We start from the raw sequence: 26,965 nt of genomic DNA, 5'->3' as shown, positions 1-26,965 counted from the left end.
CGCCCTGCTCTAGCTGACAGTCGTCTCAGCGTGTGACATACACTCGTGAACTGCCATGTTCAAGGGGAGGAGCGCGATGTGCAGGCAGGTAAAAAGCTGGCAGCACTGTCTCCAGCACCATCCTTGGTCTCTCTGTGGACTGGCTGAGAGCACACCACTTCTACTTGGATTGATTTCCACTACCCTGAGGGGGGCACAGAAAATCCATCTCATACCCAGTTAACAGGACACCTGGGGGACCTAGCACAGGGTTTAAGAACAATTACCAGGGAGCCTTGTTCTAGAGGAAAACCAAGGCTCACACTGGCAGAGCTCCTCACACATTTACAACACATTTCCATACACACTAGAAAGTCTCTTAGCCAACCTCCACTCTACCTGCCTGCCAGTCCCACTGACTCTCTCCATCTCCTTCATACAAGGTGCTGGCTGAGGACCATATCATACTCAAAACTCTTGTTTAAAACTGACTCTGTAGGACAGGGTCTTTGCAAACTCCATGTTGAGATCCATGAGTGCATCATGAAAACAATTTAGAAGGTTGTATCCAGAATTTTTTTTCAAGTCAATAGGTAAAATAGAAGAAAAAACATCAAAGTACATGACACATGATAAGGGCAAGGTTAGGTGTATTTTCTGAAATTTTTGTTTGAGGAGCATGTGTGTTTTGTATGTGTATGAGTGAGTGTGTGTGTGTGTGTGTGTGCGCGCGCATGTGTGTGTGTGCATGTCTATGGGGCTGCAACAGCAAATGTCTTTCCTACTCTGGATGTGCACTGAAATAGTTTGAAAGCTACTGCTCTAAAATGCCATGTGCCTCTATTCCCATCTGTTGTGTGGTATACCAAGTTACAGTTATTTCTCAATTTAATTTTAGCAGTTGTACTTAATTTATATTAGTATTTATACTAATTTAACTTGATTAATTTAAAACTGATGAGCTATGAATGTGAAGAGGCAGAGAGTTGTTTCCACAAAAATAGAATTGAATGATTTGGGAAGATTTCATAAAATGAGTTGCCAAAACAAGTGCTATCTGTCAGGTTAAGTTTGGGTGAGACCACTGTAAAATACTGGTGAAAAATGTTTTAAAAATTCAGGACTCTCAATTTATATCATTTTACAAGGGTCTTTAAGTTTTAACTTCTTTATAAGAAATGGATCCAAGCCATAAAGACCATGGGAACATCCTACTGGCAAATCCATACTGGAAGAAGAGACCTATGTCCTAGAGAAAAGCTTGGTCATTGAAGATACAGGTCTATGTTTTAGATATATACACTTAGATAAAATGCCTGTGGTATATATTTATCCTTTTCTATGATTCTCTGCCATAAGGAAATTTTCAGTTAACAAGTCATCCTTTGAGTTGCCACCAAGCTTGGTAAAACATGGCTTTTACTAAACATCCATCTTATTTGAGTCAGAGAGGCAGGTAATGCAGACACTAGCATCCCATTCTGCAGATGGGGAAATTGAGGCCGGGAAGTTAGTAGGGGCAAAGTTAGGCCAACTGGGGAAAGTGTGGCAAGTCTTAAAAGTTTAGTCTAGTGATTGTTTTCAGCTGAGCAATAATCCATTGCTTGCTATATAATTTTTAAAAAGACATTCATTATCTTATTTCTCTAATATCAAAGAGGTAAACAAAGATAACTGAAGTCCTCTCCCTCGGGTTAATGATGTCCCTGGTGGGAGAAGCACTTCTCAGCTCTCTGGTTCCATTTTATTATTGCCTATGTCCATTTCCTATTTTTCTACTGCAAACAAAATCATTCTTGGCTAAATAACAATGGAGTTTAAAAATCGCAGGTGTCACTGGTAGATACTCAAACACAATGAACCAGCAAACAATTAATTGCACAGACATTAATTCTGTATCAAGTGATACTAGTTCATTGATTCATTAAATAGCTATCTATTGGTTGTCTGCTATGTTCCAGGACTGTTCTAGTTATACTGCGGAAGCAGAGAAAAGTAGGACAAATGCAAACTTGAGTCAGGGCACGAGGCTCAGGTTCTGGCTCTTTTCACAGATATAATCACTCTTGAACCACAGCAAAAATTATTGACCATCTGCTACATGTCAGATATGCTGTTAAATTAAGTTTAAGCGACACCACTGTAAAATATCGGGGAAAATGTAAAAGCTCAAGAATCTCAATTCATATAGCTTTATAAGGGTCTTTTAGTTGTAAAATATCTTTAAAGAAAAGGATTTGTTCAAGAAAGATTAGGGGGACCCTCCAACAGCAAATCTACTGATTATCTACTACGAGTCTAGACATTGAAGATTCAGTGATAACAGGATCCATTAGGAAAATGATAGTGAACAAGACCCCTAGTCTGCTCTCATGGAGCTACAACCCAGCAGGGAAGACAGACTTTAAGTAAATAATTACACAAATAAATAATTATGACGTGATAGAGCTGTGAAGGGGACAGCCAGGGCTAGGGGAGCATGTAGGGAACTGGAGGGCTAGAAGTCACTTTCCTGAGACTGTCTTTAGTCTCTTTCCTCATCTAAAATGAGATGGACACAACTGCCCTTCCTACTGTCCTGTTAGGGGTTTCAAGAGGATGAAATGAGAAAGTGAATAGGAAAGAAAGTGCCCTACACATGCAGGAGTATTATTAGAAATAGTCTCTGGTGCAGTTCACGGTCCAACGGTACTTAATAAATGCAGGAGAATGGAAAGAAGAAATAGAGTGAGAAATGATATATTTATGGAAGAGTAAATCAATTATTTGGAGGAAAATGCATTATATACTTGAATATAGCTAGAAGGTTTAGAAACTTACTTTCCTTGTTGTTGCTTTTGACTGGAGCTAGTATTTGTTGAGATCTTTCCCAAATCTGCTAAGGCCTTTTCTTCCCCCTCACTCCCCTCACACCTGAGTCCTCAGCAGAGAAAATCTGTTTGTTTCTAGACCCAGCCAGCGTTGAGTTTTATTCTTTATTTCTCAACAGTACCAAGATACCTCCAGACATCTGTACTGAGAAGCTGCTTCTCATCCAGCCCTTTCCTAAGAGCTCTGTGCAATGTGACAGAAGCCATCTCAGCATTTTTCCATTTCCCCCCCAGCCCTAGTCCCTAGTCATATCTCCCCTCCCTCATTCTTGGTAGGTGAACACCCCCCGCCGACACACACACACACACAACCACACTCCTATTTTTCCTGAGAAGAATGAGGCTGCATGGACAACAAGAGTTCCTTTCTCCTCAAAATAACAGCTCTTGTGTCCTCTTCTATTGAACCTGTCTCAGAAGTGTCTTGTTTCTCTTCCGAGGATAAACATAAGGCTAATTCCTGTTCATTCCTTCTTGACTCCAACCTTGGTCCTTCATTTATCCTCTGGAACTCTTCCTTTTGTCCGCGCACAGCAGATCTCCTCTATTTTGGAAAGAGCATAGCTCTGGACCCCACTGCATCTTTAACCCACCATGTGATTTCTCTCCTTCCCATCTCTGCCACTTTCTGGGTGAGTCCTCCCCACCTCCACCTCCTCGCCACCGGCTTTCTCTGCGTCTGGTTCCCGCCTCTCCTGCTACTGAGATTGCCCTTAAGAAAGGCTCCGTGACTTTTTAACAACAAACCCAAAGGTGTTTTCTCAGTTCCTCTCCTCTCTGACAAGAGAAAGAATGTATGAAGGGAAACCAAAGACTGAGGCAATGCAAAGAATCAGAAGGGGCCTGAAGAGGACTGCATCAAGAGTGTGGGTTTATTCACGGCCCCGGGTTCCTTTCTCTTCCTCTCTTCCTTGGAGCAGTCATCAACAGTAGCCTCTGTGCATGATGCCAGGTTCTCCATCCTCAGCCCTGGCCTTTCTTTAGTCACTAGAGACCATTAGGGCTCTGGTGTTACAATTTGTAATGTAGTTCATGAATAGCCTGAACAATTTGCATGGCTTTCAAATGTTCTCTCTGTCATGTCGTCAAAACTTTGGGACTTAATAAAGGCACATCACCCAAGGCTTGTGAGGCTCCTCGTCCCGTTAAATCCTATCAAGTGCCTGCCTCCAGAAGGTAAAGAGCTTTACTTAGGAATGCATGGAAAGAAATCAAGCCGGTCTGAATGGAGTAAACGCCCAAAGCACAGGAGCTGTTATGAGTATTAACGAGCCCACAGGTTAGTGGAGAAACGTCCCCCTCATGGCCTTGTCAACCAATCTGCCTGTTCTCTCCATTTTTTACTAAGCAGAAAAAAAGTTGGCTTTCAGTAATGATTGTCAAGAGAATACAGTAAAAGAGCAGATTCCCCTCTCTCCTCATATGCTAGAAATGAGAAACACCGTGTCCTTACCTGGCCTCTATAGGGCTACAGTGTGGTCCGTTTCTTTTTCTCAACCATCACTGGCCTGCCACCCCAACCTTTGCATCGGCCTAAACCAATGAATCAACCATTTCCTAGATTAACCACTTTACTATCATGGACATGATCTGAGCCTCAAAACGTGGTCTTTGTAAATTGTGTGGACTGAAACTTCTGTATATAAAGAAACACAGGATGATTTTAATATTCAGTTTTGATGTTTCCACCATGGGTAAACCATTCAAATTTTGTACATCTCAGTGTAGTTATAAAATACCTCTTTTTAGTTACAAAATGCCTTGATTTTTCTTTTGATCAATTCAGGATTCCAACTCACTTTCTCTGTCAGCTAGAGAATTCCCTAAGGTCTCAGTACTAGGAATAGGTGTGCTTCTAAACACCTTTCTTTTTATCTTTTGATACTAAGAAGCATGGACTGGCCCATATTTCCCTCTTGCAATGGCCACAAGGAAGTTCAAGCTCAAATTTGCAGACTGATGCTGGTGGCAAAGTGTATGATCTACATACGCCACCAAAATGTAAGGTCTAAATTTTATATCTAACCTTACCCTTGCTTAATTTTTTCTAACTTTATCCCAATCCCCAATCTTTTTCTCACTTATCTGATTTTGTTTTATTCTTTGTATCATTTGTAATTATGTAAGCTACCATAAGTCATACTAAAATAAATCCCAACTCTTTAGTATGGCAAAAACCAACCCCTCTCATGTTGCCCCTGATCACCCCTCTAAACGCATCCTCCATCACCTTTCCCCTTGTTCACACTGGCCGCTGCTGTTCCTTACACTCACCAAGCACTGTTTTATCTCAGAGCTTTTGCACTTGCTGTTCCCTCTTCCTGCCATGCTCTTCCCCATCAAGGCTCACCCCTCCCTTCATTCAGGCCTCTGTTCCAGTGCCACCTCTTCAGATAGGCTGCTTCTGTTCACCATGTCTAAAGCAGCATCCCCTATTCCTTTTGCCTCCTACCCTGCTTTTCTTATTTTAGAATCTTTATCATGACCTAACATTATAGAAAATTTTATATCAGGCAGACTGGAGGAGTGGTTATGAGCACAGACTCGGAAAGCAGATTGCGTTCGTATTCCAGCTTTTCCACTTACCAGTTGTGTGACCTTGGACAAGTGATTTCACTTCTCTGTGCTTCAATCTCTGCATCTGTAAATGAAAAACATACAAAATAGTGCCTGGCACATAGTAAATGCTAGGTATCTCATTGTAAATAATTAAATTAAATACTGTTTATTGTCTAACCCCCACTTGCTCTGTCTTATGTATGACTATATTCTTAGCTTGAAGAACAGTGCCCAATATATGGTTGATGCTTAAATGTCTGCTGAATAAATTCTCTTCTGGAGTGAAGTACGGACATTAGAAGTTAAGTAAATACATTTTAAACCTGGGGTTAAAAAGAAAGAACACTGGGCTAAGATTTAGAAGACGGAGATTTCAGTTCTTGCTTTGTCACTTAGGAGCTAGTTGATTTTAGGCAAATTAGTTAAAATTTGCCCAAGTCAACTACAAAGCTGGAATGAGACAAGTCAGCTCTGCTGCAGAGGCACAGGGAAAGTAAATTAAGTCTTTTACAAACCTGCATTTGCTCCATAAATAGAGGTTATATTGTTTCCTGAGGAGAAAGTGAAGCTGTGTTTATTAAGCACTTCTATGTTGTGGGCTCTGAATTAAGCCCTGGGAATATGGAAACTAAAGGCTTGGTTCACCTTGGGAATATGGAGACTAAAGGCTTGGTTCACCTTGGGAGTTATGAGGACTAAAACTTTTTTTGTCAGCTCTAAAGAAACTGACAAAATCATAAGGAATACAGAAGAGTCAGCAATTACAATAGAGTGATGAGTGCTCTGGTTGAGGTAAGTTCTGGAAACACAGAGGAGAAGCACTTCTAGGTATGACCTTCACACTGAAACTTGGAGGGTGAAGTAGAGACATCTGGGTGGGTAGAGTTGTTCTAGACAAGAGTGTGTGTGCAGATGTGGAGCTGTTTTCACAGCATATTTCAGGAACTGAAGGTAATGCAGCCTGCCAGGTGGCAGGTGCCTATGAGAGGAAATGGCAAATGATGATGCAGAACAGGTAGGCAGGGGTCAGATCTCACGGGGTGATGCTAAGATTCTCCCCCTCGCCCTCCCACTCCTCCCTAAAAGTGGCCTGAGTATCCTCCGCAGGTCAGAGATCCCTCTTTGCCCCAGGGGACTTTCTGACTCTTGTTTGGCTTCAATGTTGCCTGCTGAGATATGTGCCCTGTGCCTGGGGGAAGCCAACAGCATTTCTCAGAGAGGAGCTGGATGATAACCCAGGTCATGAGACCTGGTCAAATTTTTCCTAGGCAAATATGCATTAAACCTTCCAATGCTTGAGGAGACGGATGAAGAGACGGCATGGGCAAAGGAGAAAGAAGGGCAGCGGGAGTTAGATGCAATTCCATTCTTTTAAACACCTTGGAGCTATTTCTCCTTTTCCCCGAATTCTTTCTTTCATTGCCTTCTCCCATCATGGCAAAAGAGTTACCCTGACGGCCCCAATTCTCCACCTGTCTCTGTAGTCATGCCCTTTGCCATGTGAGCTGTGGCATGAAGAGGCTGGATGTAATTCCCTACCCCTTGATATGGCTTGGCCACGTGCCTCTCTTTGGCCATTAGAAATCATTGGAGGTGCTGGCATGCAGGTTCCAAGCCTAGCCCTCAGTTCCCTGCTGGAACCTTGCCTCTGTCGTGAGGACAAGCCTGGGCTGCAAGAAGAGAAACCAAGTGGAAGATTGCCAAGTCATCCCCTCTGAGGCCATTCTAGAACAGCACCCCATCCCCCCCGGCCCCAGCCAGCCCGGCAGTTGACGGCAGAAGCATTACCAAGTCCAGCTGAGGTGTGCCAAACCCTGACCACCAGCAGAATCACTTACCCAACCCTTAGGCTTGGGAAAGATCATTAATGGTTGTTGGTTAAACTACAACATTTTAGAAGGTTTGTTATTCAGAATGGCTAGCTAATACTCTTGCCAATATTTATTGTATTTCCTTTTTGTCCCTCCTTCCTCTAAAAGGGTTGGGGAGGCATGACCCTGGTAAATAAATTAGGGATAGGGCTTGACTCACCATCTGGGGACCTCTTCTCTCTACTCTTTCGTACCAAGGTGTAAAGTTTCTATTTATATGAGTACTAATGGCACCATTTGTGCTGCAAGATGTGTTTTCCGTTCTGATAAGCGATTTTTCCCTTCACCCATAGCATTACTCCTCTTCATTCCTGCGGCTGAAGGTCAGTGCTAATTGGCATGGTTGCTCAAATCTTCTCTGGGCATCACCTCCCAGAAAATCTTTGCAAAGTGGAGGACTCAGGGGGAAATAGCAGAATTCGGATCACAGCCTGCAGATAATTTCTCTGGCTCGCCACAGGCCTTGTTTGCTGGTGGTGATAAAATAAAGGCTGGGAGCTCAGCAAGCAAAGTGACTCCAGAGCAATGTGTGGCCAAATTGTCTTGATGAGAAGGCAGGGAGTTGTAAGGCCAGCTCGCCCTTTAATGGGCACTTTGTGCCTGTCTGGCTCCTCATCCCAAGATGGGGGAAAATCTGTTAGTGAGATCCATGCCGTTCACTTCTCACACTAGAGCCATCTGGGAGAAGTCTTACTCATTTCTTTTCTGATGCCCTAATTGGAACTGCTGACGGACTTGTGTGTACCTGAGTGGCTTAAGATGGGGATGCTGAGAGCTCTGGTAACCAAAGCATTTTAAAGGGCAGCGGGAGATGTCGTTCACATTGTCTGCATATCCGTTTGGATGGATGTGGATGGATTGCCAGGAGCAGCCAGCCTGGAAGGTCTCTGTGCAGAGATTGCTGATGTGCAGTGACCTCTGACTGCACTTCAGCTGCTAAATCCTGCCGACCCCAGCGAGCTGAGATTGAATATGTTGGAAGTCAGCTGGCAAAGAGTCGGGGCTCATTTTCTCAGCCTTCCTTCAGCATCTCAGGGTAACACAGACAGGATGCCTTCTGAAAAAGGCCTTCTGGCTATGATTTTCAATGGCAGGAGGTGGGGCTACCTCCAAATCTGACATGAAAAAACAATTCAGACGTGGTCGGTTGGTTCCAATTAATCACCCTCATGGATCTGCAGATGACTGAAGGGGTTATAGACCAACCTTTTGGTTAACGGTTTACAATCTCACAACTTGCTCATTTAGTCGTCATTCCCTGGGAGGCCAGGCCTGTTGTTGTTTCAGGTAACTAAGTTGCAGCATCTCCAGGGGAACTCGTGAGCGTAAGTGGAGATGAGAAAGGGTCCAGGGGAAGCCAGGATTCCTTCTGCACTGTGTTCCTTTGCATTTCACGGAGTAGGCTCTTCCTATGTAAGGCATTCAAGTCATTCATCAAATTTTTATTGGGCACCTACTATGTGCCAGGGACTGTTGTGCATGGGAATGCAGCATGGCTCCTGCTCATGTGTTTCTCAAGAGGTACAAGGCTCTTCTCTGGAACGTGCTGTTCTGATTCTCCTGGCACCCAGCACAGCAGCCCTTCCCTCCCTGCATCCACCAGGCTCTAATGCGGCTAGAAGTACTTGGGAGGTTGAGGTGGAGGCTTTTCCTTTCCCCAGAAACGTGATGAGAGACTCTTCTTATATATCTATGAAAATGAAACTTTTGTGTTTTGTTCATTTTTACCCCATTGCATTCCAAAACTGATGTAAAGATTATAGGATTAAAGGATATGAGGGGAAATATGGGTAGGAAGAGATACACAGAATATGTGCCATAAAGCCCTATAAATTTGATTGAGGTGGGTATGGGGGGCATGAATTTGGCTCTGAGTGGAAAGAGGAAAACCTGCCTGGAATGTGTGGACAGAAGAGACGGCAGAGGCAGGTATCCCTTACTCTCTTAGCCCCTTGCAGAGATGTGGGCTGGGTGTCCTGGGGGCTACGCTCCAGGAGCAGGACCACCCTCTCTGTTGTTCTTCCTTTTACCAGGGTGAATATGAGAGTTCTTGCACAGGAAACGTTAGGCTCAGGTGCCAGTCATGCTGGGGTACTAGATTTTAGAGGATGCTGAACAGTACCAGCTGCCCCACACTTGGAGATCTTGGGTCCTGTTCTTTGAAAGTGAAGTTGGGGAGCAGCCTCTCCAGCTAGAGGGAAGGGGACTCACTGTCTCAGCTAGCTTGTTGCCATGCAACCCAGAGAATGTCCTGGGGTCACTCTTTGAACAATCTTTTTATTTCCAAAGCTCTGTGTTTGCACTTTAGAGCTTCCTGATATCAAAACCTTCATCTCTAGGCAAAACCAAAATAATGGGACCATCAAGCAACAGGGTATGTCATAGTGGCAAACATGGGGCCAAAGGATCTTGTGCTGACCCTCATTTCACACTGCAGAAATGGCTGACCACAAGATACCATATGAGGGGCTGCCTGTGGGTCCCTCCCCTCCTGCCCTATATAGGAAGCATTCCCATAACATCTATTAGATGGAAGAATCCTGGGAACTTGCTCCTGGAGGTGCCTCATCACTGTGCCCTGAGGGCTCTTATTGCCTTTAATCTCCCTCCCTGCCTATGTATGATCTTTATCCCTCCTTATCTCCTCCAGAGAAAGGAAGACTATAACTGAGCATACTCCCCCTGGGTTTGTCACATAGCTGGCTAATGTGTTGGATCAGTCATGCATTCTTTCAGTCCAATCTACTATTGAGTGCAGAGAAAATCAATTTCTTAGGTAATAAAATTAATTTCTTAGCAACTAGATGAGTCTGCGTTATCTATAACACAACTGTGCCAAGGTATTTCAAAAAATCTACTAAGTGATGATAAAGTATCTACTCATTATAGGTTAATAAGCTGATAGTATAAGACATTTATTCATTTTCATATAAATGTAGTGGCTACCCGTTATCATGATTTATTCCCCAAATTTAGTCTTGTGTGTTTAACTTGAGAAGTTACAATGTAAAAGTTTTATCTTTATAGCTGTCATTGGTGTCATATTTATATACATGCTACATTCACCAACATTTTAACAACTGAGTAGCAATATAAATTGAATAACTTTAAAGACTATATATGTTTCCCTCTAGTACAAGGGTAGATTCATTTATATTACAGCCTCATTTCTGTACCGGCTTGGCTGCAGAATGGAATCCAAATGGATTCAACCATTGCCCCCTTTTATCTACTTGAAACACAAAAAATATCATTTTAGTTTCCTTTCCTATTACTGTAAAAATACTTTTAATATTAAATGGAAAGTAGTGACTGATGAACATATATGCACAATGAATTGTTAGTTTGAAGGTAACTTTTTACTTACATTTGCTAGGGTACAGTTCACATTTTCATATTTCTCTACATTTTTTGAAGAGTAAGGCCCTACATCCTATGATATAATCACTGTTAGTGAATGCTCCAAAGTCAGATGGACTTAGATTTGAAAGAGCTGTGTGGGCCACTGAAAGCCATTTAATCTTCTAAGCCTTAGTTTTTTCATCTAATAATATTATTCTATAATACATATGTGCATTTATATAATAAAAGAGATATTATTTCCCTCATACATATGTTGTCAGAATCAATGGAATAGTGTATATAAAGCATTAGCATTTAGAGTAGCAGCCAAATTAATAAATGCTAATCAGCATTATAATTATTGCTATAATTTTAAAAGTTGAGCAAAAGCGTTCCAAATCAAGCTCTTTGTACTTTCCCTGTAAGTTCTCTGGGGCAGTTCAACAGTTAGTTTAATCTTTTTCTAGGTATCAGATTAACTGAAGGAAAGAGCTGGAGTTCCTAGCAGTTGCTCCCACATGATAATTTCACTCCATGAGCAGATGTAAACGTTAAAGAAATCACCGGAGAGGAACCAAGATGGCGGAGTAGAAGGATGTGCTTTCACTCCCTCTTGTGAGAACACCAGAATCACAACTAGTTGCTGGACAATCATCGACAGGAAGACACTGAAACTCACCAAAAAAGATACCCCACATCCAAAGACAAAGGAGAAGCCACAATGAGAAAGTAGGAGGGGTGCAATCACAGTAAAATCAAATCCCATAACTGCTGGGTGGGTGACTCACAGACTGGAGAACACTTATATCACAGAAGTCCACCGACTGGAGTGAAGGCTCTGAGCCCCACGTCAGGTTTCCCAACCTGGGGGTCCGGCAACAGGAGGAGGAATTCCTAGAGAATCAGACTTTGAAGCCTAGTGGGATTTGATTGCAGGACTTCGACAGGACTGGGGGAAACAGAGACCCCACTCTTGGAAGGCACACACAAAGTAGTGTGCGCATGGGGACCAAGGGGAAGGAGCAGTGACCCCAGGGAAGACGGAACCAGACCTACCTGCTAGTGTTGGAGGGTCTCCTGCAGAGGCGGGGGGGTGGCTGTGTCTCACCTTGGGGACAAGGACACTGGCAGCAGAAGTTCTGGGAAGTACTCCTTGGCATGAGCCCTCCCAGAGTCTGTCATTAGCCTCACCAAAGAGCACAGGTAGGCTCCAGTGTTGGGTTGCCTCAGGGCAAACAACCAACAGGGAGGGAACCCAGCCCCACCCATCAACAGTCAAGTGGATTAAAGTTTTACTGAGCTCTGCCCACCAGAGACACGGTCAGCTCTACCCACCACCAGTCCCTCCCATCAGGAAACTTACACAAGCCTCTTAGATAGCCCCACCCACCAGAGGGCAGACAGCAGAAGCAAAAAGAACTATAATCCTGCAGCCTGTGGAACAAAAACCACATTCAAAGAAAGACAGACAAGATAAAAAGGCAGAGGGCTATGTACCAGATGAAGGAACAAGATAAAACCCCAGAAAAACATCTAAACGAAGTGGAAATAGGCAACCTTCCAGGAAAAGAATTCAGAATAATGATAGTGAAGATAATCCAGGACCTCGGAAAAAGAATAGAGACAAAGATCAAGAAGATGCAAGAAATGTTTAACAAAGACCTAGAAGAATTAAAGAACAAACAAACAGAGATGAACAATACAATAACTGAAATGAAAACTCCACTAGAAGGAATCAATAGCAGAATAACTGAGGCAGAAGACCGGATAAGTGACCTGGAAGACAGAATGGTGGAATTCACTGCTGCAGAACAGAATAAAGAAAGAAGAATGAAAAGAAATGAAGACAGCCTAAGAGACCTCTGGGACAACATTAAACACAACAACAATCGCATTATAGGGGTCCCAGAAGGAGCAGAGAGAGAGAAAGGACCCGAGAAAATATTTGAAGAGATTATAGTCGAAAACTTCCCTAACACGGGAAAGGAAATAGCCACCCAAGTTCAGGAAGCACAGCGAGCCCCTTACAGGATAAACCCAAGGAGAAACACACCGAGACACACAGTAATCAAATTGGCAAAAATTAAAGACAAAGAAAAGTTATTGAAAGCAGCAAGGGAAAAACGACAAATAATATACAAGGGAACTCCCATAAGGTTAACAGCTGATTTCTCAGCAGAAACTCTACAAGCCAGAAAGGAGTGGCATGATATACTTAAAGTGATGAAAGGGAAGAACCTACAACTAAGATTACTCTACCCGGCAAGGATCTCATTCAGATTCGATGGAGAAATTAAAAGCTTTACAGACAAGCAAAAGCTAAGAGAATTCAGCACCACCAAACCAGCTCTACAAATGCTAAAGGAACTTCTCTAAGTGCGAAACACAAGAGAAGAAAAGGACCTATAAAAACAAACCCAAAACAATTAAGAAAATGGTCACAGGAACATACATATTGATAATTACCTTAAACGTGAATGGATTAAATGCTCCAACCAAAAGACTCAGGCTTGCTGAATGGATACAAAAACAAGACCCATATATATGTTGTCTAAAAGAAACCCACTTCAGACCTAGGGACACATACAGACTGAACGTGGGGGGATGGAAAAAGATATTCCATGCAAATGGAAATCAAAAGAAAGCTGGATTAGCAGTACTCATATCAGATAAAATAGACTTTAAAATAAAGAATGTTACAAGAGACAAGGAAGGACACTACATAATGATCAAGGGATCAATCCAAGAAGAAGATATAACAATTATAAATATATATGCACCCAACACAGGAGCACCTCAAAACATAAGGCAATTGCTAACAGCTATAAAAGAGGAAATCAACAGTAACACAATAATAGTGGGGGACTTTAACACCTCACTTACACCAATGGACAGATCATCCAAAAGGAAATAAATAAGGAAACAGAAGCTTTATATGACACAATAGACCAGACAGATTTAATTGATATTTATAGGACATTCCATCCAAAAACAGCAGATTACACTTTCTTCTCAAGTGTGCATGGAAAATTCTCCAGGATAGATCACATCTTGGGTCACAAACCAAGCCTCAGTAAATTTAAGAAAATTGAAATCATATCAGGCATCTTTTCTGACCACAACTCTATGAGATTAGAAATGAATTACAGGGAAAGAAACGTAAAAAACACAAACACATGGAGGCTAAACAATACGTTACTAAATAACCAAGAGATCACTGAAGAAATCAAAGAGGAAATCAAAAAAAACCTACAGACAAATGACAATGAACACACGACGATCCTAAACCTATGGGATGCAGCAAAAGCAGTTCTAAGAGGGAAGTTTATAGCTATACAAGCCTACCTCAAGAAACAAGAAAAATCTCAAACAATCTAACGTTACACTTAAAGGAATTAGAGAAAGAAGAACAAACAAAACCCAAAGTTAGCAGAAGGAAAGAAATCATAAAGATCAGAGCAGAAATAAATCAAATAGAAACAAAGAAAACAACAGGAAAGATCAATAAAACTAAAAGCTGGTTCTTCGAGAAGATAAACAAAATTGATAAACCATTAGGCAGACTCATCAAGAAAAAGAGGGAGAGGGCTCAAATCAATAAAATTAGAAATGAAAAAGGAGAACTTACAACAGACACTGCAGAAATACAAAGCATCCTAAGAGACTACTACAAGCAACTCTATGCCAATAAAATGGACAACCTGGAAGAAATGGACAAATTCTTAGAAAGGTATAACCTTCCAAGACTGAACAAGGAAGAAATAGAAAATATAAACAGACCAATCACAAGTAATGAAATTGAAACTGTGATTAAAAATCTTCCAACAAACAAAAGTACAGGACCAGATGGCTTCACAGGTGAATTCTATCAAACATTTAGAGAAGAGCTAACACCCATCCTTCTCAAACTCTTACAAAAAATTCAGAGGAAGGAACACTCCCAAACTCATTCTATGAGGTCACCATCACCCTGATACCAAAACCAGACAAAGATACTACAAAAAAAGAAAAATTACAGACTAATATCACTGATGAATATAGATGTAAAAATCCTCAACAACAACAAAATCGTCAACAAAATACTACCAAACAGAATCCAACAACACATTAAAAGGATCATACACCATGATTAAGTGGGATTTATCCCAGGGATGCAAGGATTCTTCGATATACGCAAATCAATCAATGTGATACACCATATTAACAAATTGAAGAAGAAAAACCATACGATCATCTCAATAGATGCAGAAAAAGCTTTTGACAAAAATCCAACACCCATTTATGATAAAAACTCTCCAGAAAGTGAGCACAGAGGGAACCTACCTCAACATAATAAAGGCCATATATGACAAACCCACAGCCAATATCATTCTCAATGGTGAAAAACTGAAAGCATTTCCTCTAAGATCAGGAACAAGACAAGGATGTCCACTCTCACCACTATTATTCAGCATAGTTTTGGAAGTCCTAGCCATGGCAATCAGAGAAGAAAAAGGAATAAAAGGAATACAAATTGGAGAAGAAGAAGTAAAACTGTCACTGTTTGCAGATGACATGATACTATACATAGAGAATCCTAAAAATGCCACCAGAAAACTACTAGAGCTAATCAATGAATTTGGTAAAGCTGCAGGATACAAAATTAATGCACAGAAATCTCTTGCATTCCTATACACTAAGGATGAAAAATATGAAAGAGAAATTAAGGAAACACTCCCACTTACCACTGCAACAAAAAGAATAAAATATCTAGGAATAAACCTACCTAGGGAGACAAAAGACCTGTATGTCGAAAACTATAAGACATTGATGAAAGAAATGAAAGATGATACCAACAGATGGAGAGATATACCATGTTCTTGGATTGGAAGAATCAATATTGTGAAAATGACTATACTACCCAAAGCAATCTACAGATTCAATGCAATCCCTATCAAATTACCAATGGCAGTTTTTACGGAACTAGAACAAAAAATCTTAAAATTTGTATGGAGACACAAAAGACCCCGAATAGCCAAAGCAGTCTTGAGGGAAAAAAACGGAGCTGGAGGAATCAGACTCCCTGACTTCAGACTACAATACAAAGCTACAGTAATCAAGAAAATATGACTGGCACAAAAACAAAAACATAGATCAATGGAAGAAGATAGAAAGCCCAGAGATAAACCCACGCACCTATGGTCAACTAATCTATGACAAAGGAGGCAAGGATATACAATGGAGAAAAGACAGTCTCTTCAATAAGGGGTGCTGGGAAAACTGGACAGCTACATGTAAAAGAATGAAATTAGAATACTCCCTAACACCATACACAAAAATAAACTCAAAATGGATTAGAGACCTAAATGTAAGACTGGACACTATAAAACTCTTAGAGGAAAACATAGGAAGAACACTCTTTGACATAAATCACAGCACAATCTTTTTTGACCCACCTCCTAGAGTAATGAAAATAAAAACAAAAATAAACAAATGGGACCTAATGAAACTTCAAAGCTTTTGCACAGCAAAGGAAGCCATAAACAAGACGAAAAGACAACCCTCAGAATGGGAGAAAATATTGCAAACGAATCAACGGACAAAGGATTAATCTCCAAAATATATAAACAGCTCATGCAGCTCAATATTAAAGAAACAAACAACCCAATCCAGAAATGGATAGAAGACCTAAATAGACATTTCTCCAAAGGAGACATACAGATGGCCAAGAAGCACATGAAAAGATGCTCAACATCACTAATTATTAGAGAAATGCAAATCAAAACTACAGTGAGGTATCACCTCACACCAGTTAGAATGGGCATCATCAGAAAATCTACAAACAACAAATGATGGAGAGGGTGTGGAGAAAAGGAAACCCTCTTGCACTGTTGGTGGGAATGTAAATTGATACAGCCACTATGGAGAACAGTATGGAGGTTCCTTAAAAAACTAAAAATAGAATTACCATATGAGCCAGCAATCCCACTACTGGGCATATACCCTGAGAAAACCATAATTCAAAAAGACACATGCACCCCAATGTTCACTGCAGCACTATTTACAATAGCCAGGTCATGGAAGCAACCTAAATGCCCATCGACAGACGAATGGATAAAGAAGATGTGGTACATATATACAATGGAATATTACTCAGCCATAAAAAGGAACGAAATTGAGTCATTTGTTGAGACTTGGATGGATCTACTGACTGTCATACAGAGTGAAGTAAGTCAGAAAGAGAAAAACAAATATCGTATATTAACACATGTATGTGGAACCTAGAAAAATGGTACAGATGAACCGGTTTGCAGGACAGAAGCTGAGACACAGATGTAGAGAACAAATGTATGGACACCAAGGGGGGAAAGCCGCGGTGGGGGGGGTGGGGATGGTGGTGTGCTGAATTGAGCGATTGGGACTGACACGTATACACTGATGTGTATAAAATTGATGACTAATAAGAACCTGCTGTATAAAAAAAAAAAAAAGATGAAAGAAGGATAAGTTTAATCTTTGTTTGACTGGCATTTTCTCCTGCTCTCGGACACTGATGCTTTTAGTTCTCTGGCCTCTGGACTCTGACCGGGACTTAACATCATCAGCTCCCCAGTTCTCGGGCCTTCATATTGGGACAGAAACTGTACCACCAGCTTTCCTGGGCCTCCAGCTTACAGATGGCAGAACATGGGACTTCTCAGCCTTCATAATTAAATAAGCCAATCCCTCATAATAAATTTCTTTCTGTGTAAAAAAAAAAAAAAAAAGGAAATTAGTGGTGGAAAGGTCTGTATTAACATTTTTGGTCACCATGTTTTAAAGTGAGAAGGTGGAGGCAAAGGAAATTTAGACTTCTTGTCCAAGACCACAGAGTGAGAACCAGAGTAGAGACTAGAATGGAGGCCCTTTGACTCCCAAGTCAATTCCTTTCAGTATCAATTTTCAAATGGTTGTTGAATTAAACTCATTTAATATGAAGCTCATCTAATATGAATATGGAGTCCTAATATTAGAACCCATTATTAGGATTCTAATATTAGGAATTGTGTTCCTATATGGAGAAAACGCACTTGAAATTGGAGATGTCATCCTGCTACACTATGTGTGTTAATATATGTTATGTATCATCAACACCCAACAGCTGCATTTCTATACTGTACAACATGATATAGCCTTTTGAACTCCAATAAAAATTAAATATTCTATTTTATGATAATATTAAGCCCCTCCTACTCTTTACTCCTGCCAAAAGGAGAGAGAGAGAGAGAGGAGATGGATACATTTTGATTCTTAATTTTCAACAAGTGGAATTCAGATAAAAGTAGTTGCTAATTCCTAATAAATTGAACTTTGTCCTTTTATTTTCAAATAGTTTTTAAACCCCCCAAGTTGACATTGAATTTCCTTTGCAGTGTTATTTATTGCCATCCGTGTAGCTAGGCTACTTGGGAGAACGTAATGGAAAACTTTGTGAAGTGTGCTGAGAGTACCAAGTGACGTGTGACCAGTTCTTACAGAGTAGAGGATGTGTTCTTGAGTTGTTAGTGGTTCTCAGCATTATATGTCCCCTCTTTTCTTTGAAGTTGATATACATGTACTTTAGATGTTATTTACATTAGACTTGACTTGCTTTTCTATCTCATAGAATTGAAAGGATCTTCTTAGAAAAGTGTGAGAAACAAGAAAGAATTCTGAGGAAGGAGGATCTCCTGACCCCTAAGAGTAGCTGCTACCTATCTGCAGATCCCAATTGGGTCCACCACGTGCAGGCAGCAAGCCTCCAGCAGCAGACACAGCACCTTTAAAAGCTTCAGAGAGACCTGGGCGAACCATGTCACCTCGCTTGTCTTTTAGTTTCTGCAACTTGAAAATGCAGCCGTAATACCTCCCTTACCTCTCAGGATTGAAATGTGATCATTTCATTATGTGATTGAGGTCAGTGATCATGTGATCATTGAAATGTGTATATGCAACATACCTGCTGCACAGAAAGAATCTATTATCATTACCAGTGGTGTTGTTGTAACAATAAGTAACAGAATAAAAATCAGTATGTCAGGGAATGTTGCCATCGCAGCAGAAAAAAAGGTGGTCTCAGAGACCATCAAAGTTAAAGGATGGTCTGTGTTCAAAACGTTGAGAGGAGGGGAAAGGAAAGTGTGATTACAGACTAGAATGCTGTTGGCACCATCTTTGTCAGCCCAAAGACATTGCTGTCAGGCGAACACTGGAAAGCCCTTGTTGAGAGAAACCACTACATTATGTCTACAAGACTAGACTATGATGGAGAGCATGCCACATGTTTTTCCAACAAAAATGGACACTCATATGCATCCTCAGGCCTCCTCTGCATCCATTCAATCGCAAAGGAGCGATTATGCCCCAATGTCTGCCTATGACTTGAGATCTTTAGGGTCTCCATATTAATGTGCATTATCTCAGTGTAACCCTAAGGAACACATCTTAAACGGGCAGGGTTCCTCTCTGCAAGGACATTTGGAGTCCAGATAAACAACTGTGAACCAGAGAAAAAAGTTGGACAAATCCAAAGGAGGGGAGGAGAGACTTTTCCTAAATGTTCTAAAAGTGAACACTATTTTTAAAAATAACTTTTATCAGAGTTCTCTCATCACAATACCAACGCTACCAGCAAAGATGTCATATCAACAAATCCTTACAAACAGGAAGAGAACCTGGAATCAGGTTTATATGTTTAGGCCTCAAGCAAAAACTTTAAAAAGCACCCTCCCCTTGCACACACGGACATTTATTCAACATTTTACAAAATTATGCATACTGAACCTGGCACACTCCTCTTTCCTGGACTTCAGATCTGTCAGGGCTGCTTCGGAGGTAGTTATTTCAACAAGATAGGGGCGATGAGAGGAAGAGGTGGTCAAGAGGTGCCTGCCTGTCACAGACCAGGAAGCTCGAGCTGGGTAGAATCAGGACCCTGGCAAGGAGACATGATGTTTCTCATATGTCTGGTGGTGTTGAGCCAGATCTCCACATAGCTGACAATTTACAATATAAGCCCACCCCTCATCTCTCAGAACATCATGCATCAGTTTGGCACAATATGAACTGAAGTCCAACAATAAGAACTCGGTTGCTGAGCGGCAGGGTCCCTCAGAGTTTCCCAAACAACTTTTCAAAGATCTATAGTTAGGCAAAGCTAAAACTGTCTCAATTTAACTAAAGATACTTCTCCCTTCATTTGTTAAATTGTGGTAAAATATACATAACACAAAACTTACCATTTTAACCATTTTTTAGCTGTACTGTTCAGTGGCGTTAAGTACATTCATATTGTTATCCAACCATCACCACCATCCATCTCTAGAATTTTATTACCTGAAACTGAAACTCTGTACCTATTAGACAATAACTCCCCATCTCCCTTCATTTTAAAATTCATTCATACTGTAAATGAAATTTAATGTTAGATATGGTTTTGATTCCCATTTGTTCCCTTGTCAATATAGTATTCCCCTCAAATTATTTTTGATGCCCTTATGTGCTGCTACACAAGATGCTGAAGAAGGCCTCTGGAAATTGTTATTTTTCATCACTGAACTGATTTTTCACCAGACACATTAAAACTCTAGAGTAGGTGACAGTACGTAAATTCTGCTTTCTGTCACTCCTAAGTGACTTCTAAAAGAGACAGAGTGAGACCAACCACTACTAGTGACTACTGCAGATACCTCCTGACACACAGTCTCCTGGTCAGCAATAGGGTGGGGACCTCAGAGGCTTGAGCTGGGAAAGGGTACCAATATCTAGCATCACTGTACTTAGTCTTATTTCTCCAGCCTTTATTCTTCCAAACTCCAGCATGCAGACAGCCCTACTTTCCCTAAGAACCATTCCCTCACAACTATTCCTTACTAGAATATTTTCAGTTGTAACAGAGTTATTTTCATAAAGTCCCATATTCAGACTGACTGCCTTCTACATTCTCACTGTGCACTGAATTTGCCATGCCTTGATTCCCTTAAAAAGCTTTAAAAATATTATAACAGATTAGATGTACAATTTGGATCAGTACAACTTTAGGAACTGTCTCAGTCAAAGTGAGGTTTTCTATTTTAGTTTATGTTTAGCTAATCACATCTTTACTTGTTCTTTCATTAATGCCTACAAGCATTTGTTAAACACCATCTAGGTGCCTGTTGCTGTGTCAGGCACAAAAGATCCAGAGATACTTGAATTACAGTCCAGTGGAAAGACAGACAGAAACACCTAGTCAGAGCACAGCAGAGCTCCCTAGGAGACATGTTTTGGGGAAAACAAAATGCAGTGGGAGCCAGTAGAAGTGACAAAGTATCCCTGACTTCCCAGAGCAAGTGCCCCTGGACTGATCCTGAACAAGGAGGAGGGAGCTGCTTGAGAGAGAAGGGAAGGAAGGTGTTCCATGCAGAGGAGCAGCATGTTGACAGGCATGGGGTCCTCCTGGTGGTCACGTAGTGCCTGTTACGTGGGTGGAGAGGAAAAGCCAGACTCGGGAGATACTGTGAGGCACGACTGGCTGACTAGATATGAGGACTGGTGTGTGGAGGAGGGGAGGAATTAAGAGCAAATGAACCTGCTCATCTGAGAGACTAGGTAGATGGTGACTATGTTCATTATTACTTTACCATAAATAACATCTTCAGTTTTAATCGCAGTTTAGTCTATCATCCTGAAAAAAAAATGAGCTGTGGGAGTTTTCAGGTAGACATATCGTCTGTCATTTTTAATAAATCTCAATGAAATATTGCCTTGACAGCAGGTTACAGAGATACACGACTGTAACAACCAATATCTTCACTTCACAGAACCACTAATTTATGACTTTTTCTCCAACTTTTTATTTTAAAAAATTTCAAACCTATGATAACTGTTGAAAGACTATTACAATGAACACCTGTAACCCTTCGCCTAGATTCAACAGCCATCAATATTTTACCACATTCTCTCTCTTTCTCTGTCTCTCTCTGTCACTAATGAGCCCTTTGAAGTGCGCTGCGCTTATGATACTTCAACCCTAAATGCATCTTCTTAGAACAAGGACTTCTTCCTAGATAACCATAGAATCATTATTGCTGCATTTTGTTTTTGTTTACTCATGATTATATTCAAGTTAAGCATTTTTGTCAAGTATACTAAATAAGTGATGTTATGTACTTCCCCATCATAACAGGAGGTCCATAGTGGAGGTTTGACTTATTACTGAAGATGCTGATTTGGACTACTTGGTTCGATGATATCCTCTAACCAATATTCTCTCTATTGTAATTAACAAGTAATCTGTATGATGATAATTTGAGACCATGCAAGATATTATCCAGTGGTTTAAGAAGCTGCTGATGACTTGCCTGAATCAATTATTACATTGGTAGGCATTATTTTTAAATTAGCTGCTGTTTAATAGTGTTTTCTCCATTCCAGCATTTAAGGTCAGATGTAATTTTTTGCTGTTGTTTGTTGTCAAAAAATTTGAGACCAAAGGAGATCATCCAATTCTACGAAAACATTTCTCATGAAATAGAGCACATGTTAGGAAAACGGCCAAAAAAACATTGTGCAGCTATATTTTAGAAATCACCATGTATTTTTTAAAAGGGATAACTCTTGCACAAGATTTAGTATTGTCCATGATGTTCAGCTTTTGTAGTTTGTGGAAGAAGCACTATAATATGTCATTTAACATCATAAAGCAACCTCATGTCTGTCCACTGATAACTCACTGGCAATACACTACAGCTGTTAAGAGGCAGCTCAGAAAGACAGGGGAAGAAAAAAACCCAAAACCTACAAGCCAACCATCTGACTTCAATTAGGAAAGAGAACAGTCCCCAAATGTACAAGGATGAGGTCTTTTATAGGTCAAAGTATTACAGTGGAACTTAAAAAGAGGTAATATAATGACCCTATATGTGAAGGTTAGCTCATACTTCAAAAGGATCTTACAGTGTGGAGACACAGTCTCCACCCTTTCTTGACAAGTCATCCTGTCCTATAGCTATAGTAAATAATCATCTAGGCACAAAAATCCATGCTAATTACTGAAGGCCCATCAGATAACAGGACAGTAACACCATTAGCTGAGAAGGCGAAGGCTACACGGGTGGAACAAGTTCTGCGGGTGGAGAAGATCGGAATTTCAGTTTAGAGCATGATATATTTGAGATATTCATTAGACATCTGAGTGGAGATATAGAGTTGACAGGTAGATATATAAGCTGATGCTCAGGGAAGCGGTCATGACTGGAGACATACATTTGAGAATCATTTGCAGTTAGATGCTACTTAAATGCAGGGAACTGGAAGAGAATCAGCAAGGGGGTGAGTATAGAGAGAGGAGAAGAGATTAAGATATCCATGGACTGAGCCCTGGGGCACTTCAGTGCTATGAGATTAATATGCAAAAGAGGATCCAGCAAAGGAGATTGAGAAGAAACGGCCAGTGGAGTTGAAGGAAAATGAAATGTGCAGTGTCTTAGAGAACAAGAGAAGAAATCACTGCCATGAGAAGGGAGCAATTTAACTGTGACAACTGATAAGCTGATTCTGATGGGGACAGAGATTTGCATTTAGCAACATGGAGGTCATTGGTGATATTGACAAGCACAAGTTTGGTGGGGTGTCAGGGTCCAAATCCTGACTGGAGCGGGTTTAAGTGAAAAGGGGAGAGAAAATGGAAGCAGTGAGATAGAATCATCTTTCAAGAAGTTTTTCTGTCATGTGCAGGTGGGGGAGGTGGGGAGAGACAAAGAAAAGGGATAGACGGTGTCTGGAGGAGAAGTAAACTCAAGATAATTTTGTGTTTTGCTTTTAAGATGAGAGAGGTAACAGTATGGTTAACATACTAGCAGAAATGAGTTGGGAGAAAAGGGAAACTTGATATAGGAGAAAGTAGGGAGAATTGCTGGAGCAAAGTCTTTGAGTTAGGAACAGAGAGGAAGGGGAGCAGGGGAGCAGTGTGTACGGTCCAGATCCTGGTAGGTAGGAAGCTGTTGGTATCCGAGTTTGTATCTGTTGGTATCTTAATCTTCTGAATGTTTCCATTTTGTATTCCAGTGAAGTGGGAAGCAAGGTTATCAGCTAAGAATAAAGACAGAGAAAAGGTATTAGAGATTTGAGGAGCTACGAATTTGTGAACTAGTTATCCATGAGAGAAGAAAGTATCAGTAAATTCCCCCAAATTAGAAAGAGTACAAACAATACTCTCTTGTCACAATGCAATAAAACTAGAATTTATGAATAAAAACAAAAAGTTCCTACTCTGGATATTAATAACTCTCTCTTAAATAACTTGGATAAAAGAGAAAAATCAAACTGAAACTGTTACATATCCTGAAAATAAAGATAATGAGAAGACTATCTATGAAGTCTCTGCCACAATGACCAAGTGGCATTTTTTTCCAGGAATGTAAGGAGGCTTCAATCTCAGGACATCTATTCATTAACCATATTAATAGATTCCAGCAGGAAAATCATATGACCAATCCCATAGATGTTGAAAAAACATCTGATTTGAAAAAATTAAATATCCATTCAAATTTTATTCTTAATAAATTCAATACAAGCGTTTCAATTTTGCTGCTGTTACATGAGATTGGAGCGGGAGGGAATGTACGTGCTGGAGTCCCAGGAGCGGGGCGCATTGCTGACTCTTACTTGTACTGGCTGACTTCAGGCATATTGCCTTTGCATTTCTCATCTGCAAGTGGGGAAAAAGCATAAAGAATAGGGCAACAAATTGTCATGAGTTTCAGTTTTTGCTGTTTGATGAGAATCAAAAAGTCTTTTTTCTGCCCTGTCTTTCTTTTATTTTTGTTTCTGTTTCTCTAACCTTTGTCTCTTGGCCTTTTCAATCTGACTTTATTGTTTCCTACTCAGGGCTTTCTCTTCTCTTTTTCTCAAAGCTGGAGGAGAGTAGCTTGCCACTGTTCAATCCGTGAACGATACAGTCCCAAGAGACTATTTGCTGCTAATTTGGCCACCTCTCCTGAAGCAGTTTCCACGTTGTCTTGAGCCTTTTAATGCGAAAGTGGTTTTGTGCAAGTCCTTTCTGGCTGCCTGAGGCAGGAGATTCAGGTCTCTTGCGCACTGAAGGAAAAAGATGCACGTGTGGCAACCAAGGTCTCGTGCATCATTTCACAATTTAAGAACGGAGGCCCAAATATGCTCTGAATCAGTGATGCCTCTCAGTCTTGACAGATTTTTTCAAGTCTTTAAGTTTCACCCTTAATAGAAATAAACTCTACAGCCATGTGACCCACAAGAATAATTTCAAGTCTTTGGAAAATTTTTCTCTACTATTTGATGCGGTAGAAGCAATATTATACCTACCCACTAATTCTAAAACCCAGGTTATAGGAAAGCAATCTATTTCATATTTATGCTTTCTTTTATGGGCCTGATTGCAATAAAACGCTGGCTGGAGGTACATTAGAGTTCTCTGAACAGAGTCTCAACAGAATTGGAAAGAATATAAGCTGGTTGTTCTTAGCAGAGACTTGAAGTATAACCGTTTTATTTTTTCTTCCAGAGATACTTTTTTGTGGTTTGTTTTTGGTTCTCTTCCAATTTGCATGTTTACCAAAATCCCAAGGAAAGAAAAAAAACCATTAAGATTCTTTCCTATAATCCATTTAAGTCAAAACTGAAGAAGAGAGAAAAATTTGTAGCTTTCAAACACCATTAGTTTGCTAATGATAGCTTTCATCCTATGACAGTTCTCAGACTGATAAGATGCTCTAAACATCCACCACGAAGGAAGAGGGCCATTTATAGGCCCCCGCTCTGTCTCTGCAGCTTGCACATGTTTTCAAACATATTTTCATGCCTGCGTTCTGACAGCTCATTAAACAAAGGCCTCTCGGTGCCTATATTGCCCGTCTCCCCACTGAGAGTGTAACATATTTACAGCCTCTGCAGATTGCTGGCTGCTGGCGCCTTCTCTTCCCCGTGGCCTGCCTGCCAACTGCTTATCAGTCTCCCCCAAAGGTGACATCCTCCTCGTTTGTTTAGGCAGCGATGGTCCCCTGTTTGACCCTTGGAGGCCAGAAGCAGCATGATTAGGAGCGGCTCCTGCACCAGCTAGATAAAGGCAATCATGCGGGCAAAGACAGCGCCGGGCGGCTCAAGGGAGCCTCGCCAGGCTGAGTGCTCCCATTCAGAAACACGCTGGCAGTTCTTTAGCTCGACAGCTGGCAGTGTGCAGACCTTGTGGGATTTCTGCCTCAGAGAAAGCAAACAAGGTTTCGGGAGTGTTAAGGAGCTATCTGGGGCTGTGTACAAGGGCGATCAGAGCGGATTGCTTCTAATTACCTGTCTCTTGACTGCCATTAAACCATCATTACACATCCAAAGCCATAAAAGCCCCTATGAATGCAGCACCTTATACTTAATTTTTAGCCTTTCCTCCTGCGTTTGCCAAAAGCATTTTGCTGGGGTCCTGGGAGGACAGATGAAGACATCTTGGATGCAGGGAGAGGCTGCAGGCTGCATCCATCTGCCATTTCAGGATCCGACAAAACTGGTAACAGGTTTCTGCCACTGCAGTGTTCTGGGGGTGATGCATCATTTCCACTGAATAGGAACGGAGAGAGAGCAAGGAGGGGAAGAGGGAAAGGAGGGAAGAAAAAAGAGCAAGACCTCTTTTTTTCCAACCAGGTCTCAGTTGATTCAGCCTTTAACTGTTGTGGGTTAATGGCCAGACTCCAGAGGCAGGGTCTTTGTCAAAGCCTCAAATGACCTTGGCCCCAGAAACGGCTGTGTTGTGCCTCTGGGATCTGATTGGTGCTAAAGCAGACCAAGATTATGGTGTGACTGCATTTGCCTCCTGGGCAGGTGACGGTGATGGCTACCACTTTTCAAGCACCTCCTATGAATGAGGCAGTGCATTAAGCATTTTCTTATAAAAGGTCATCTCATTTAACGCAATACCACTCTGAGGTAGGGAGCATTAGACCCATGGCACCAATGATAAAGCTGAGGCTTAGAGAGATGGGAAAGCTCCACCAAACTCCTAGCTAGTCAGCCACTGAATTCAGGTCTGTTGGTTCCAAAGTCCCCACTCTTAATCTCCCAGCTTCTGCCCAATCGATGACTACACTGGAACATCACTGCAGAATTCGCTGTTGCTAAGTCTGCTTCCCCTCTGGAAGTTCTCAAACCCCAGCATGCATGCCCACCAACCAGAGAGATAGTGAGTAGTGGAGACTCCCAGACGTTCTGCATGAGGAGAGGCCTCCAGATAGGGGATGAGAAATCCTCCTTTTTTCATTTTTCAGAAGTACCTTGGGTGATTCTACACAGAGGGTGTTCAGGTCATAGTCTGAGAAACCATTTCCCAACCTGGGAGTTTCCTGG

The 26,965-nt window shown here is 41.2% G+C and overlaps 1 long non-coding RNA gene across 9 annotated transcripts in view; it reads right to left on the bottom strand.

Annotated features, from left to right (window-relative positions):
* Positions 1-26,965, bottom strand: part of LOC309631789 — a 274,990-nt gene that overhangs the window by 214,834 nt on the left and 33,191 nt on the right. For 5 of the 9 annotated variants that reach the window (XR_014246528.1, XR_014246529.1, XR_014246530.1 and 2 more), the window contains exon 1: positions 1-26,965. This exon is cut by the window's left edge and continues 11,845 nt beyond it; it is cut by the window's right edge and continues 33,191 nt beyond it. This is a non-coding gene — a long non-coding RNA (uncharacterized lncRNA). The other 4 variants (XR_014246534.1, XR_014246535.1, XR_014246533.1 and 1 more) reach the window with 4 other exon arrangements.

This window comes from Balaenoptera borealis (genome assembly GCF_965194805.1).
Source record: "Balaenoptera borealis genome assembly, chromosome: 7".
NCBI lineage: Eukaryota > Metazoa > Chordata > Mammalia > Artiodactyla > Balaenopteridae > Balaenoptera > Balaenoptera borealis.
Note: the sequence above shows the minus strand (reverse complement) of the source record. Positions and strands in the feature narration are given on the sequence as shown.